The sequence below is a fragment of the Sus scrofa genome, chromosome 1, assembly GCF_000003025.6.
Source record: "Sus scrofa isolate TJ Tabasco breed Duroc chromosome 1, Sscrofa11.1, whole genome shotgun sequence".
Lineage (NCBI taxonomy): Eukaryota > Metazoa > Chordata > Mammalia > Artiodactyla > Suidae > Sus > Sus scrofa.
The window spans coordinates 75,904,566-75,911,729 of NC_010443.5; positions in this window are offsets into that span (position 1 = coordinate 75,904,566).

Genomic DNA, 7,164 nt, shown 5'->3' on the forward strand with positions numbered 1-7,164 from the left:
GAGTCTGTGGGATGCCTCCCCTCAATGGTTTCCTCACATGGAGATGTGCTTCATTGGACCTTGCCTGCTCCCCCAGTTCCAGCCCACACTGCAGAACCTCACAGGCTTTTGCTGCTGGTCCGTCACCTGGGCAGGGCGCCTGCAACACAGCATAGCACCCTTCCATAGCACCCACTTGGCCACAGGCAACTCCTGCCTCCTTATCATACCCGACGGCAGGGGAGGGGCAAGAGTAGGCTATTCCCACTCTTTGTGGTGCCATCTCTAATCACTTCCTTTGTTTCTGCTCAGTCACTGCAGAACATAGACCAGCAATTGCAGTTTAAGCAAATATTCAGCTGGTGAGATGCCTGTCTCTCTTCAAGATGCTCCCAAACTCTGCAGTCCATCCACTGGGATTTGGGGACAGGAGAGCCCTCTCCCCTGGGTCAGGAACTCCATATCCAAAGCTTCTTCTAATTTCTATATCTTGGGCTTATAGGGACTTGTGGGGAGGCATGGGGGCTAGTAAGCATGGGGTTAGTAGAGGCTGTGGGGATGGGTCTGGGAACCCTCTGTAGGATACAGAGATAGGTAGGGGCTCTGCACCTCTGCTCCAGCTTTTAGTCCCAATGGTCAGACAATAGGAAAAGTTCCAGTGGAAATTCTCTTAGACTGATTGGTGAAATAATCATGGTGTAATCTCTACGAAGAAATAAAATGTAGCAGTGATGTATAAGAAATATGTATTTGATCATTCAAATGACTAAAACATATTTCTCATATATATTTGGTCTTTGTACACAGTTCCTGACTCACAGCTCCCAAAACCATTGGAATTTCCTGAGTGATAAGAGCTATGGCAACAGTTTTATTACAACATTTGGTCTCTTTACCCCAGTTATTGAATTGCTTCAGAGCCATAAAAGTGAAACAGGTGTCTTGTTATTCATTACAAGCCCCTTTCCACCATGACTGAGTTTATATTAATGAGGTAAATTTTGGAAATCACCTAAGGATGGGGCTAGTTGCCAGGGCAACAAACCAGGAATAGAGAGTTAGAACTTTCAGTCCTAATGGCTGATTTCCAGGGAGGGAAGAAGAGCTAGGGGTTGATCAATCACCGATGGCCAATACATTAATCATTCATGTCTATGTAAAGAAGGTGTAGTATATATTTACAATAGAATATTATTCAGCCATAAAAAGAATAAAATAATGCCATTTGCAGCAACATGGATAGATCTAGAGATTATCATATTGAGTGAAGTAAGACAGAGAAAGACAAATATCATATGATATCATTTATATGTGGAATCTAATAAAAAATGACACAAAAGAACTTATTTATAAAACAGAAACAAACTCACAGATTTCAAACCAATCTTATGGCTACCATAGGTGAAACTGTTGTGGAAAGGGAAGAAATGGGAGAGTGAGAATAACATATACACAGTCCTGCATAAAATAGATGGTTAACAAGAACCTTCTAAGAAGAACCTGTATAGCACAGGAAAATCTACTCAATAGTTTGGAATAACCTTTATGGGGAAAAGAAATGGATACCACACTTTGCAGTACAGCTGGAACTAATACAACATTGTAAGTCAACTATACACCAACAAAATTAAATACAATTTTAAAAATTCATGTTCATGTAATGAAGCCTCCCCTAAAAGCTCAGAAGGACAGGGTTTGGAGAGATTCCTGGTTGGAGATTCAGAATGCTACCACATGCTGTTATGCCAGGCTTTACACTTCACGAGAACAGAAGTTCTTTCACTTGGGACCTCCTCACCCTTATGTATCTCCTCATTTGGCCGTGGATTTGTATCCTTTAAGATATAAGAAACCCATAAATTTAGTGAGTAAAACGGGTTTTCTGAGTTCTGTGAGCTGCTCTAGCAAGTTAATTGAACCCAAAGAAGGGGGCATGGGAACCTCTAACCAGTTGGTCAGAAGTACTGGACTGTGATTGGCACCTGAAGCGAAGAGTGGTCTTACGGGCTGAGCCCTTGTGGGGAATCTGATGCTTTCCGCAGGAAGGTGGTGTCAGCATCGAGTTGAATTGTACACCCTGCTGGTGTCGGAGATGGCTTTTTAGCAGAGGGCAACCTCCCCTACTCCCTGCTACATCTACACGTTGGAAGTGGGAGTTGGGTCCAGAATTCTCTTAGTAGCCATTTAAAATACGAAGACTACTTATTGGGAAATATTTAATGAGTGACTTTTTAAACATTTTTTGTATTTTGCTTTTTAGGGCTGCATCCACGGCATATGGAAGTTCCCAGGCTAAGGGTCAAATTGGAGCTATAGCTGCCGCCCTACACCACAGCCATGGCAATGTGGGGTCCAATCCATGTCTTCGACCTACACCACAGCTCAGAGCAATGCCGGATTCCTCACCCACTGAGCGAGGCCAGGGATTGAGCCTGTGTCCTCATGGATACTAGTCAGATTTGTTTCTGCTGCGCCACAAAGAGAATGCCTATAGAGTGCATATATTGATGTTTATTTAATGATTTTTGCTAAATGAAGAACTTAGCCGCCAAAACCAGATAATCCCATGTTTGTAAAACACATATTTTATAGCTATAGTTGCACAGAAAAAAAATCACTAGAAGAACAGTCACTGCATCACTGTTTTCCCAGAAGGATAGAATTACAAGTGATTTTCTTCACTGTGCTTTTTTTGGGTTTTCACATTTCAATGAGCACGTGTTACTTTTGATGACTAAAAAATTATTTCTGAAAAATAAAATTAAATGTTAACCTCTTTCCTATCCACATCCCCTCAAAATGTTCTTTTTCATTATTAGCTTTCAGGTTTTCAGTAGCAATTAAGTTATTCTCTTTCAAAGCAAACGAAAGAGCAGAAATAAAAGCCATGTGACGATGTTAAATTCTCTGGAGTCAGCAAGAGCACACACATGCAGGACCTAATGCCACAGAGGCCAGTGGAGCTCAAATAAGGCAGCCTCATAGCAAGGGCTGCAGGGAGAGTGCCTGCAGCAGAAGTCTACTGCATGTGGGCTGCACACTCAAGTCACTTGGGATCCTTTAAAAACATTTGATGTAGGGGTAGCAGGAGCAAAACTCCAGAGGGATCCCAATGTGCAACCTGGGTTAAGAAGCCCTTTCCAGGGGTGGAAGCCTCACGTGCAAGCCCATCTGCCCCACTGCCCAGATACCTTCTCTGGGATTTTCCTGTGCCTTTTCCTCTATCAATTGTCTCAAAGTATTTGATTATAAACATAATCCCCAAAATTATAACTAGAACTAGGAAGCCAGAAGGTAAAGATTTTAGGCTATATACTGGCTTGAATAAGGTCCCCCAAAGATTCATGTCAACCTGGAACCTTAGAATGTGATTCTATTTGGAATAGAGTCTGGGCAGAGGTAATCACATTAAGATGAGGTCATAGTGGATTAGGATGAGCCCTAAAGCCAATGGCTGGTGCCTTTATAAGGAGAGGTAGATTTGGAGACACAGAGACACAACACTGGGAAGAAGGCCATTGAGGGCTCAGGCGGAAATTGGACTGATACAACAATAAGCCAAGAACACCAAAGACAGCCAGCCACCTCCAGGAACTGGGAGGGAGCTTCCAGAAGGGCCTAACCCTGAGGACACCTTGGTCTTGGACTTACAGCCTCCTGAACTGTGGGAGAGTAAGCCTGGCATTTTCTTTTTTCTTTATAGGGTTGAGCCCATAGCATATTGAAATTTCCAGGCTAGGGGTCAAATCGGAGCTGCAGCTGCCAGCCTGCACCACAGTCACAGCAATGCAGGATTGGAGCCGCATCTGTGACCTACCCCACAGTTCAAGGCAACGCCAGATCCTTAACCCACTGCCAAGGACAGGGATCAAACCCGCATCCTCATGGATCCTAGTCGGGTTTGTTACTGCTAAGCCATGATGGGAACTCCAAGCCTGGCATTTTAAACCACCCAGTTTGTGGTCATTTGTTACTGCAGCCCTAGGAAACTCAGACAGGCTGTTTTCAAAGTCTGCTCCCAAAGCAGAGAAACGGTGCCCCATTACATCCCTCTAAAAGGTAAGTAAATGTTCTTAGCACAGCTCTTTCCTCGACCTCAACGGTCTCTCCTCTGCCTGCCCAGTTCTCTTTGTGAGCATGCAAAAAATTCATCTTAGATAATACACATCAATTTTCTTTCAATTATGTGTAGCACAGGAGCTACTTGGTTTGCAAGGTGGGAAAAACTCCCACTATACATTTTGTTCCACTGCTTTTCCTATCTCAGTCAGGCGACTTTTCTTATTAGAGCCACTCACCTGGTAACTAATGAGAATTGCCAGTCTTTGAAAAGCAATTACTTCTAAGTAAAATAAGCACTTTTCTGACAGAGTCAGAAAAGGCCGTACCTACTGTAAACAAGGCGCTATATGAGCACAAGTGTGCTATTTCAGCTTCAATCATCGGGATTATCTTTAGCGGAGAAAGGGAGGATGGTGAAGGAGGCCTTAACTGATCGTTTATTTTCTAGCTTTCTGACAATGGCAGCAAAACCATGTAAATTAAGTTCCATTCAACTGGAGTTCCCACTGAAGCTCAGTGGGTTAAGAACCTAACATGGTGTCATTGAGGATGCAGGTTTTAACCCTGGACTGGTTCAGTGGGTTAAGGATCCAGCATTGCCCCAACCTGCAGTGTAGGTCACAGATGCGGCTCAGATCTGGTGTTGCTGTGGCTGTGATGTAGGCCAGCAACTGTAGCTCCAATTCCATTCCTAGCTTGGGAACTTCCATGTGCCACAGGTGTGGCTATAAAAAGAAAAAAAAGAAAAAAAAGTTCTATTCAACCTGATAATAATTACTGCATGCTCTCTATGTTAGGGGCTGGGGATTCAGAGGATGCTGCCCTCAGGAAAGCCATGGTCCACAGGGAAGGGGGACAAATCACAATGGATTAGAGCATAAGTGCAGTACAGCAGCATCTTAGAGCATGAAGTGACCTTCCAATGAAACGCTGTGGATGAACGTGGATGTTTATTTCTGCTCCCTCCTGAAACAGCACCGAAATGAGAATAAAGGAATTAAGACTAAATATGCATAAACCCCAAAGGACACAGAGAATTGGGGAAGAGACTACAACACAGGAGAAATGTCATCAGATTTGGTAGGATGGAAAATAGAGGCCGGAGAGGAAGAGAGAAATCTGACCACCAAGTGCTTACAGAGCATGGGGAATTGGAGATACCTGCGCTATGGGAGGTGGCAGTGGGGACAAGGTGCAAGACAAGAGGTTTGGTTGAAATCCTATTGGAGGAGAAGTGAGATCCCAGGTCACTCAGCAACTGAAACTGCCAAGAGGCTCCCTCTTCCCCCAAGTAGGAGATTTATTGTTGGAGAGCTGCACCTAGAGGGGCTGCGGTCATGGCAGAGGCTGGGGCAGAGTGTGGTTCTGAAAGTGAACACTGACATCTGAACCATGCGGCTCTCTGTCCTCTTCCTCTGTCCCCACTGCCAGGAGGCTGACAGCAGGTGCAGAGGCCTCAGGTGGGAGACTAGTAGATGTTCTCTGGAGAAGATGAATGGCCCCTACAAAAGGATATGTATATACTGACAGATGGCATTTGGGGCTGGGGAAGGAAAGAAGAAATCCAAGTCAGCCCTGAATCATCTTCTGACCTTTCAGATCCCCACCCTAAAGTTCATGCGTACGTGGACAAACCTTTCCCCCCATGCACACAGAACTTCAGCCTTTTAGTGTTTAGTGAACCACATCCCCAGGCATCAGAAGGTTTTTAACATGAAAAGTAGAAATCAAAATAAGTACATGGCAAAAAGAGAAAACAGGAAAACTAAAACCAAAAAGCCTAATAGCTTTGGAGAGAACGCAGCCCCAAACCAAGAAGAGCCTCCTGTTAAAAAGGCATGCTATTCACAATGGCCAAGAAGTGGAAACAACTAAATGTCCATAAACAAATAAATGCATAAAGAAAATATATATACTACATACAATTGAATTATTTTTTCAGCCTGAAAAGAGGAGGAAACCCTGTCACCTGCTGCAATATAAATGAACCTTGAGGACATTAAGCTAAGAGAAATATGCCGGTCACAGAAGGATAAAGACTGCATAATTCCACTTTTATGAGGTATCTAGTGTAATCAAAATCATAGAAGCAGAAAGAATGGTGGTCGCCAGGGCCTGGAGGGAAGGAGAAATGAGAGGAGTTGCTGTTCATGGGCATAGAGTTCCAGTCATGCAAAATGAAAAAGTTGTAGAGATTTGCTGTACAATGTAGATGTGGCTAATTATACTGTAGTCTACACTAAATTTTTTTTTTTTTGTCTTTTCTGGGGCCACACCCGAGGCATATGGAGGTTCCCAGGCTAGGGGTCGAATTGGAGCTGTAGCCGCAGACCTACACCACAGCCACAGCCACACAGGATCTGAGCCACATCTGCGACCTACACCACTGAGCGAGGCCAGGGATTGAACCCGAAACCTCATGGTTCCTAGTCAGAGTCGTTAACCACTGAACCATGACAGGAACACCTACACTAAAATTGTTAAGAGGGTAGATGTCATATTTTGTGGGGTTTTTAACCATAATTAAAAAAAAAAAGAAAACAAAGTAAAACGTAGCTCTGGATTATATCAGTTGTGTGGCCTTCAGTTAGTTACTTCACCTCTCTGAACCTCCATTTCCTTACCATTACAAACTGAGGGTAATAACTATCTTGCAGAGATGTTGAGAGAATTCATCTACATCATGTGCACAAAGCCCTAAACCTAGAAGCAGAGGACCAAAAAGAGGAAAAAAAGGAATGTTGGGAGAATGATATAAAACTCATCAGGATTAAACATATGATAGCAGAAACAAATAATGAGGTAGCTGATGATTTAATATATGGAAAATAGCATTCAGAGGAGTTTTATAGTTCTGTTGAAGAATTTGTAGAGTTCCCATTATAGCTCAGCAGGTTAAGAACCCGACTTAGTGTCCCGGAGGATGCAGGTTCTATCCTTGACCTCGTTCAGTGGGTTAAGGATCTGGCATTGCCTCAGGCTGCAGTGTAGTTTGCAGATGCAGCTCAGATCCCAAGTTGGTGTGGCTGTGGCATAGGCCGGCAGCTACAGCTCCAATTCAATCCCTGGCCTGGGAACTTCCATATGCTGCAAGTCTGGCAGTAAAAAGAAAAAAAAATTGTG